Genomic DNA, 10,946 nt, shown 5'->3' on the forward strand with positions numbered 1-10,946 from the left:
TATTTTATATTATATGTTGAAATGATTTTCTTCTTTTTGGTGGTGAATGTGTAGGATAGCTTACAACATTGTGCATTTAATGTTCTAGTTTAAGTGTTGCATTTGAATGTCTTTAATTGTATTCAGTTGTGTTTAATTTCAAGTTTTAATTTAGTTCATTTAAAATCACAAAAACATTTTCAAAACCCCCCACTACGTGTTTGACCTATTGACTGAACCACATTTGGTCCTTGAGAGACGACCTAGGAGTCACTTCCTAGCACTGTACTGCATTCTTTTATGCAAACAACTTTTGTGAGAGGTGCGACCCTCTCATCATGGACGAAGTTGACAAAGTTAACGAAGTTGACGAAATGGAGGAAGTTAACCAGTTGGACGAAGTGCACGAAATGGACGAAGATGACGAAGTTGACGGAGAGGAGGAAGTGGAGGAAGTGGACGAATTTAACAAAGTTGATGAAGTTGACTAAGTGGACTAAGTGGAGGAAGTGGAGGAAGTGGACGAAGTTGACGAAGTGGACTAAGTGTAGGAAGTGGAGGAAGTGGAGGAAGTGGACTAAGTGGATGAAGTTCACGAAGTGGACGAAGTGGCTGAAGTGGACGAAGTGGACGAAGTGGCCGAAGTGGCCGAAGTGGACGAAGTTGACGAAGTGGACGAAGTTGAAGATGTTGACGTAGTTGACCAAGTTGACGAAGTGGACGAAGTGGAGCAAGTGCACGAAGTGGAGCAAGTGCATGAAGTGGACGAAGTTGACGAAGTGGACGAAGTGGACGAAGTCGACGAAGTGGCCGAAGTGGCCGAAGTGGACGAAGTTGACGACGTGGACGAAGTGGACTAAGTGGACGAAGTGAACGACGTGGACGACGTGGATGAAGTGGACGAAGTAGACGAAGTGGAGAAAGTGGAGGAAGTGGAGGAAGTGGAGGAAGTGCTTTGAAACAAAAGTTTCCAATTGAGTACATCAAATCCTATTCTAAAACAAAAGTGATTGATAAAACACATCCTACTCTAGTGCTTTGAAAAATTCAGACCCATCAATGATGCTCTCTCCCAACCCCAAACTTAGATGGAAAACTAGTGAGAAAGTTAGTGGAAGGGAGATTTTCTAAAGAGGAATGAAAGGAAAAATGTAGAGAACCTTTGGAAAAATGTTTAGGAGTGTGTGTGCAGGGAAGAATCTAAAAATAGAGGCCAAAGCGTGACTTAGGGTATAAAAATACCCTAATGGGCTCGGGTTCCGCTAAGGGGCAACCTAAGCCCCTTTTACGATACCACTGCTCAGCGGCAATTTGCCGCTCAGCGGCACTTTCGTGTTGTGCTTTTCTTCTTCCTAGCTTACCCTAGGTGCCTTCTACTCATGCCCATCACTTGCTCCCTGCAATTAATTTCTCAAATCACTCAAACATTAAATCCCTATCATGCAACTAAAGCAGAATCAAAACAAACAATACAAATAAAATCAATCAACTGGGTTGCCTCCCAGGTAGCGCTTGTTTAACGTCACGAGCCTGACCCAAAATCCTCCAGCACCCTTCAGTAGATGTAAATCTTTCTTACCAACACCCATCAGTAGGTGTATACAAACATAGTATCCTTCAGTAGATACTCTTCCGCCTAACATCCATCAGTAGATGTAAACCCTGTAACAAACTTATAACAAAAACAAAAATACCCAAAAGTTCAAAATTACATCACCAAACCAAAAATTAAAAGTTCTTAAATCACTGGGTTGCCTCCCAGCAAGCGCTCTTTTAACGTCACTAGCTTGACCCAATAAAGCTCATGTTCCATCTTCTTTTTCTTCTTTCTACTGAACTTCTTCAGAAATTTGATCAAACCAGGAACCTGTTGCAGTGTCTCAATCATAGGAACTTTAATCTCCAATTTCTTGAAGATTTCCATGAAGCACTTAAATTTCTTTTCCTTCCTATGATACTTCTTTGGATGAGGAAGAGGTTTTTCATATGATTCTTTCTTTTTTTCTCTCGTCCTCTTTTTCTTTTCTCTCACTTTCTTTTTTTCTTTTCTTTTTCTACTCACTTTCTCAATCTTCACACAAATTTTCTCTTCTTCTTTCTCTTTTCTCTCTTTTCTCTCTTCTCTCTCTTCCTTTTCCAACTCAACTTTTTCAACATTTACACTCACTAGCACTTCACACTCTTCCCTGGGGTTAACCTCAGTATTAGCCCCAAAATTTTTGTCAGGCCTTTCTTCCAATTGCTTGGTAATCTGACCCATTTGAATCTCCAAGTTCTTAATAGCTGCTTCAGTGCTCTTTTGAGAAGATTCAGTTTTCTGTATGAATTGTTGAAGAGTTTCTTCCAACCTTGTTGATCTTTCATTAAGTGTAGACATTTGTTGCTGTTGTTGTTTGTGAAATGGCCCTGATTGTCCAGCTTGCCCACTTTGTCCTTGACCAATACTTGGGTGTGGTTTCCACCCTTGATTGAAGTTCCCCTGACAGTATGGAAATTGATTGGCCATGAAATTAACATCCTCTAAAGCTTCCACTGGAAAGGCGCATTGACCATTTATATGGTCACCACCACATAATTCACACATCTGTGGTTGAACCTGTGCAACAGTCTTTAACTCTTTTGGCAGTTGTGCAAGTATCTTTGTGAGATTCTCCAATTGTTGAGTTAGTATCTTGTTCTGTGCAAGCAAGGCATCATTGGTTTGTAACTGTAGAACTCCTTTTTGTTGAATAGGAGCTCCTCTTTCACTGTTTAGTTCATTATCACTTGTAGCCATATTTTCAATGATTTCTGTAGCTTCCTCTGGAGTTTTCCATTTGATATTTCCTCCAGCTGAGGCGTCAAGCATCATCTTGGTTTGTGAACCAAGACCTCCAAGGAAGATTAGGACTACTTCCACTTCGTCAAATCCATGCGTGAGAGTCTTTCTTAATAGGCTTTTATATCTGTCCCATGCATGACCTAGTGATTCCTCCATGCCTTGCCTGAAAGATGAGATCTCTTGCTTTCTTTGTTGACCTTGGAAGAATTGAGTGCCCATATAGTTAAATTCTTGTCCGAATTGCATCCTGCAAGCATTAGGCACAAAACTCTAGAAAATATTTGTTAGCACAAAAAGATAGAGAAGATACAAAGAATAAATGATAAGAAGATAAAAGATAGCAAGATAGAAGATAAAAACGTAAAATAGAAAAATGAAAACAGAAAACAGAAAAAAAATAAATAAATAAAAACAGAAAACGAAAAAAATAAAAACAGAAAATGAAAAAATAAAAACAAAAAACAAAACAAAAAAAAATAAAAATAAAAACAAAAAAACAAAAAATAAAAAAAACAGAAAAATAAAAAAAATAATAACCTAAAAATAAAAATAGAAAATAAAATAAAATCAAATCAAATCAAATCAAATCAAATCAAAATAAAATAAAATAAAATAAAATCAAATCAAATCAAATAAAAATAAAATAAAATAAAAACAGAAAAAAATAAAAACAGAAATTCAAAAACATAAATTCAAAATTAAAGTCAAAGGTAAGCAATAATCACACAAATTAACTAGTTAAACCACGAGTCCCCAGCAACGGCGCCAAAAACTTGATGCACAAATTTATGATCACCAAAATATGATGTCACAAACTTGTTTAACAATCGGCAAGTATAACCGAATCGTTTCAAGTAATAAACTCGGTAAGACCAAGTATCGTTCTCCCAAAGGACTCACGGCCTAGTTTAGTTATGTGATTTGTTGATTAGCTAAGACTTAAGAACAAAATAAATGGAGTCAAAAGGCAAAAGGCGAAAATAAACATGTATGCATGAGGTTGATCAATGGCTAAAACAAAAGACAAGCACTTTCAATGAAATATATTGATGAATATGTTGTTGGGGGTCAATTTCATCTTATCCACTCTCATATATTTTAGGAATTCAACATTCAAGTCATCATTGTTAATGCCACTCTCTAAATTACCTTTCAAGAAGGCTTCTCCCTAATTACGAGTTCATACGATTCCTAGCATTCCTAATAATTAGTTTATTTGGCGCAGGAGCTTAAGGCAACCAATATACTATTGGGAGAAATTCCCCGGATCTAGACTTCCCCGTACGTTCCCGTATCGACAAAATCAATAATCATGCATTGAATGAGTTAAACAAAGCAAGCCTTGAGCAAAGAGGAAAAACCCTAACTAATGATGAAAGAAAGCATAAGTCTTAGATTAAGATGCAAGCACAAATTCCATATATGAGAGTTTCAAAAGATTACATTGATTCCCTAACAAACATACAAGGTTTAGTTCACCATATTCATGGTGAACCTAGATGAACAATAATGAAAGAATGAAAGATAAAAGCCTAGAAAGGTGAAGAGGTAGCATGAGCATCCAAGATCCTCCTTCAAAGGGGTGGAAGAGAGAGTGTTTGCTTCGTTTCTGCCAAAGATACATACCCTAGGACGTCCTAAAGCTTATATACTATTCTAAAATTACAAAAAAATCTAGGTCCAAGCCCATAAGTGTGCCACTCAGCGGTAAAGTACCGCTCAGCGGTAAGTGCGTGAGTAGTTTCTTCCGCTCAGCGGCCATTTTGCCCCTCAGCGGTTCCAACGTGAACTCCTGAGTGTCGCTCAGCGGTAAACTGCCGCTGAGCGGCAGTTGCGTCTTCTCCTTTTGCACTTTTTAATGTCTTTTCTGATTTCATCTCTCTCCTTCTTCACTTCTTTCACCAAATTCACCTTAAAACCTGCACAAAAACACTGAAATCAAGCATAAACCTGTCCAGCTCTCTTATTTCTGAAAATATGAAGAAAAGCATGATTTCAAGCTAGTTTCTAAGTGTTAAAGGTTGCTTTTAGTATCAATTTAAGCATGAAAATAACAGTTTTTCAACTGTTATCATGGACGAAATACAGGAAGTCCACAAAGTTGAGGTAGTGGAGGAAGTGGACGAAGTGGAGGAACTGGATGAAGTTGACAAAGTGGAAGAAATGGATGAAGTTGAAGAAGTTGAAGAAGTGGATGAAGTGAACGAAGTGGAGGAAGTGGACGAATTTAACAAAGGTGACGAGGTTGACTAACTAGTCGAAGTGGAGGAAGTGGACGAAATGAGGAAGTGGAGGAAGTGGAGGAAGTGGACGAAATGAGGAAGTGGAGGAAGTGGAGGAAGTGGATGAATTTAAGAAAGTTGACGAGGTTGACTAACTAGTCGAAGTGGAGGAAGTGGAGAGAGTGGACGAAGTGGACGAAATGAGGAAGTGGAGGAAGTGGAGGAAGTGGACGAAGTGGCCGAAGTGGATGAAGTTGACGAAGTGGACGAAGTTGATGAAGTCAACGAAGTTGACGAAGTGGACAAAGTGCACGAAATGGACGAAGGGGACAAAGTGAATGAAATTGACGAACTTGACGAAGTAGAGGAAGTGGAAGAAGTGGAGGAAGTGGAGGAAGTTGACGAAGTTAACGAAGTTAATGAAGTTGACATAGTGGAGGAAGTGGACGAAGTGCACCAAATAGGCGAAGTGGACGAAGTTGACGCAGTGGAAGAAGTGGACGAACTTGAGGAAGTGGAGAAAGTGAACTAAGTGGAGGAATTTAACAAAGTTGGCGAAGTTAACTAACTGGACCAAGTGGAGGAAGTGGAGGAAGTAAAGGAAGTGGAGGAAGTGGACGAAGTTGACGAAGTGGACGAAGTGGAGGAAGTTGACGAAGTAGACGAAGTTGACGAAGTGGGGGAAGTGCAGGAAGTGGAGGAAGTGGACGAAGTTGACGAAGTGGATGAAGTGGACGAAGAGGACGAAGAGGACAAAGTTGACGAAGTTGACGAAGTGGACGAAGTGGACGAAGTGGACGACGTGGACGAAGTGGAGGAAGTGGAGGAACTGGAGGAAATGGAGGAAGTCGAGGAAGTGTATGAAGTGGACGAAGTGGCCAAACTTGACGAAGTGGACGAAGTGCAGGAAGTGGACGAAGTGGGCGAAGTGGAGGTAGTGGACGAAGCAGACGTAGTGGACGAAGTGGGAAGAAGTGGACGAAGTGGGAAGAAGTGGACGAACAGGACGAAGTGGACAAAGTTGACGAAATGGACGAAGTTGACGAAGTTTACGAAGTTTACGAAGTGGACAAAGTTGACGAAGTTGACGAAGTGGACGAAGTGGAGGGAGGGGAGGAAGTGGAGGAAGTGGAGGAAGTGGACGAAGTGGAGGAAGTGGAGGAAGTTGACGAAATTGAAGAAGTGGAGGAAGTGGAGGAATTGGAGGAAGTGGACGACGTTAATGAAGTGGACGAACTTGAGGAAGTGGAGGAAGATGGACGAAGTTGACGAAGTGGAAGATGTTGACGTAGTTGACGAAGTGGACGAAATGGAGGAAGTCGACGAAGTTGAGGAAGGGGACTAAGTGGACGAAGTGGAGGAAGTGGACGAAGTAGAGGAAGTGGAGGAAGTGGACGAAGTTGACAAAGTTGACGAAGTTGTCGAAGTGGACGAAATGGATGAAGTTGACGAAGTGGAGGAAGTGGACGAAGTGGAGGAAGTGAAGGAAGTGGAGGTAGTGGACGAAGTTGACGAAGTGGAGGAAGTTGACGAAGTGGACGAACTTGACGAAGTTAACGAAGTGGATGAAGTTGATGAAGTTGACGAAGTTGACGAAGTTGACAAAGTGGACGAAGTGGAGGAAGTGGACGAAGAGGACGAGGTTGACGAAGAGGACGAACGAAGTGGACGAAGTGGACGAACTTCACGAACTTGAGGAACTTGACGAAGTGGAGGAAGTTGACGAAATTGACGAAGTGGACGAAGTTGAAAAAGTGGACGAATGGACGAAATGGAGGAAGTCGACGAAGTTGAGGAAGGGGACTAAGTGGAGGAAGTGGAGGAAGTGGACGAATTTGACGAAGTTGACGAAGTGGACGAAGTGGACGAAGAGAACGAAGTGGACGAAGTTGACAGTGTTGACGAAGTTGATGAAGTGGACGAACGAAGTGGACGAAGTGGACGAAGAGGAGGAAGTGGAGGAAGTGGAGGAAGTGTACGAAGTGGACGACGTGGCTGAAGTCGACGAAGTGAACGAAGTGGACGAAGTGCAGGAAGTGGACGAAGTGGACGAAGTGGATGAGGTGGAGGAAGTGGAGGAAGTGGACGAAGCAGACGTAGTGGATGAAGTGGGAAGAAGTGGACGAAGAGAACGAAGTGGACGAAGTTGACGAATGGACGAACTTGACGAAGTTAACGAAGTGGATGAAGATGATGAAGTTGACGAAGTGGACGAAGTTGACGAAGTTGACGAAGTTGACAAAGTGGAGGAAGTGGAGGAAGTGGAGGAAGTTGAGGAAGTGAACGAAGTGGATGAAGTGGACGAAGAGGACGAAGAGGACAAAGTTGACGAAGTTGACGAAGTGGACGAAGTGGACGAAGTGGACGACGTGGACGAAGTGGAGGAAGTGGAGGAAATTGAGGAAATGGAGGAAGTCTAGGAAGTGTACGAAGTGGACGAAGTGGCCAAAGTTGACGAAGTGGACGAAGTGCAGGAAGTGGACGAAGTGGGCGAAGTGGACGAAGTGGATGAGGTGGATGAGGTGGAGGAAGTGGAGGAAGTGGACGAAGCAGACATAGTGGACGAAGTGGACGACGTGGACGAAGTGGAGGAAGTGGAGGAAATTGAGGAAATGGAGGAAGTCGAGGAAGTGTACGAAGTGGACGAAGTGGCCAAAGTAGACGAAGTGGACGAAGTGGACGAAGTGCAGGAAGTGGACGAAGTGGGCGAAGTGGACGAAGTGGATGAGGTGGAGGAAGTGGAAGAAGTGGACGAAGCAGACATAGTGGACGAAGTGGGAAGAAGTGGACGAAGTGGGAAGAAGTGGACGAAGAGGACGAAGTGGACAAAGTTGACGAAATGGACGAAGTTGACGAAGTTTACGAAGTTTACGAAGTGGACAAAGTTGACGAAGTTGACGAAGTGGACGAAGTGGACGAAGGGGAGGAAGTGGAGGAAGTGGAGGAAGTGGATGAAGTGGAGGAAGTGGACGAAGTGGAGGAAGTGGAGGAAGTTGACGAAATTGAAGAAGTGGAGGAAGTGGAGGAATTGGAGGAAGTGGACGACGTTAACGAAGTGGACGAACTTGAGGAAGTGGAGGAAGTGGAGGAAGTTGACGAAGTGGAAGATGTTGACGAAGTTGACGAAGTGGACGAAATGGAGGAAGTCGACGAAGTTGAGGAAGGGGACTAAGTGGACGAAGTGGAGGAAGTGGACGAAGTTGACAAAGTTGACGAAGTTGTCGAAGTGGACGAAATGGATGAAGTTGAAGAAGTTGACGAAGTGGAGGAAGTGGAGGAAGTGGAGGAAGTGGAGGAAGTGGAGGAAGTGGAGGTAGTGGACGAAGTTGACGAAGTGGAGGAAGTTGACGAAGTGGACGAACTTGACGAACTTGACGAGGTTAACGAAGTGGAGGAAGTTGATGAAGTTGACGAAGTGGACGAAGTTGACGAAGTTGACGAAGTGGACGAAGTTGACGAAGTTGACGAAGTTGACGAAGTTGACAAAGTGGACGAAGTGGAGGAAGTGGACGAAGAGGACGAGGTTGACGAAGAGGACGAACGAAGTGGACGAAGTGGACGAACTTCACGAACTTGAGGAACTTGACGAAGTGGAGGAAGTTGACGAAATTGACGAAGTGGACGAAGTTGAAAAAGTGGACGAATGGACGAAATGGAGGAAGTCGACGAAGTTGAGGAAGGGGACTAAGTGGAGGAAGTGGAGGAAGTGGAGGAAGTGGGGGAAGTGGACGAAGTGGGCGAAGTGGAGGTAGTGGACGAAGCAGACGTAGTGGATGAAGTGGGAAGAAGTGGACGAAGAGGACGAAGTGGACGAAGTTGAGGAATGGACGAAGTTGACGAAGTTGACGAATTGACGAAGTTTACGAAGTGGACAAAGTTGACGAAGTGGACGAAACGGACGAAGGGGAGGAAGTGGAGGAAGTGGAGGAAGTGGAGGAAGTGGAGGAAGTTGACGAAATTGAAGAAGTGGAGGAACTGGAGGAAGTGGAGGCAGTGGAGGCAGTGGAGGAGGTGGAGGAAGTGGAGGAAGTGGACGAAGTTGACGAAGTGGACGAACTTGACGAACTTGACGAATTTGACGAAGTGGATGAAGTGGACGAAGTGGACAAAGTGGACGAAGTGGACGAAGTTGACGTAGTGGAGGAATGGACAAAATGGAGGAAGTCGACGAAGTTTAGGAAGGGGACTAAGTGGAGGAAGTTTAGGAAGTGGACGAAGTAGAGGAAGTGGAGCAAGTGGACGAAGTGGACGAAGTTGACGATGTTGACGAAATGGAGGAAGTCCACGAAGTTGAGGAAGTGGAGGAAGTGGACGAAGTGGAGGAAGTGGATGAAGTTGACGAAGTGGACGAAATGGATGAAGTTGAAGAAGTGGACGAAGTGAACGAAGTGGAGGAAGTGGAGGAAGTGGAGGAAGTGGACGAAGTTGACGAAGTGGACGAAGTGGACGAAGAGGACGAAGAGGACAAAGTTGACGAAGTTGACGAAGTTGACGAAGTGGACGAAGTGGACGAAGTGGACGAAGTGGACGACGCGGACGAAGTGGAGGAAGTGGAGGAACTGGAGGAAATGGAGGAAGTCGAGGAAGTGTATGAAGTGGACGAAGTGGCCAAAGTTGACAAAGTGGACGAAGTGGGCGAAGTGGACGAAGTGGACGAAGGGGATGAGGTGGAGGAAGTGGAGGAAGTGGACGAAGCAGACGTAGTGGACGAAGTGGGAAGAAGTGGACGAAGTTGATGGACGAACGCCCGAGGAGAGTCCGACGACGCGACGCGGACTCCTTTGAAGCTTCCTCCAGAGATGAACGCAGCGGAAAGTACACGAAACTCTAGATTAAGAGCTTACTCAAAGGAAACCTACTAAACTAAGAACAGACTCAAGAAAACCCTAAGATCTAAGGTTTAATCGGGAGATAACCCTAGAGACACGAAGGAAACCCTAGAAAAGGGGGAAAGCTCAAAATGAACCGATGAATCGGTTCAAACTCAAGATTAAACGGTAGGAAAGCTAGATTACTCAGAGGAAAGTGGATTAAACGGTAGAAAAGGGACAACAATCGGTGGAAAGTCTGGATCGAAGGTGAAACAAGGTTTTAATCGGTGGAAATCAAAAGAATTGGTGGACGAAGATGGATCTGTGAGGAAAAAGAAGATTACCGTGATGGAAGCAATGGCTTATGACGAAGAGAGCTCTCGAGAGAGAGTGAGATGCTCTGTGATGTGCAAGGAATGTGCGAGAGTGAAATGCGAAATGAAATTTCGTTTCTGATTCGCGAGAGGAATATGAGGAAGCTGACGCGGGACTGAATGGAGAGCGCTGACGAGCGGATTGAAGTAACGGTGATGATGTGTGATGAGAGAGAAATGAGAGAGAAGCACGGTGGAATGGAATATGGAAGGGAAAGAGTGTGCTTGGAAGGTGGCTAGAGGGAGTCTTTGGACTCTCTAGCCTGACTTTCAAGAGAGAATTATTTCTGATTTTAGAAAATTTAATTCTCATTAATCTCAAAAGTAACAATACAATAGAGGAGCTGGGTATTTATAGTAACCCATGCTCCTTAAGAGCTAAACTATAAAAGGTAAAAATACAAAAGGAGGACTACGTCAAGTACGATTCCATCATACCCTCCCTCTTAAAAAAAAGATTTGTCCTCAAATCTGGCAATCGCCTTATGAAGAAGCTCCACACAATCTTTGGGAGCATGGCCATCTTGGAGTGGCCTTATTCTTTCATATTAACTTTTTCTTCCTCCTGGATCAAACACAAATCTGCAATAAACATCAAATATATTTTCAATTAATACCAATCCAAGAAAGAATTTTTCTATAAAAACAAGGAAATAAGAACTTCTAATATTTTGTTTAGTAGTCTTTGTAAATTTTAGAAGTCCAAATTCACTTTTGTCTTGAGTTATTTCTTTCCTTA

The sequence above is a fragment of the Vigna umbellata genome, chromosome 1, assembly GCF_029865625.1.
Source record: "Vigna umbellata cultivar VRB3 chromosome 1, Vumbellata_1.0, whole genome shotgun sequence".
NCBI lineage: Eukaryota > Viridiplantae > Streptophyta > Magnoliopsida > Fabales > Fabaceae > Vigna > Vigna umbellata.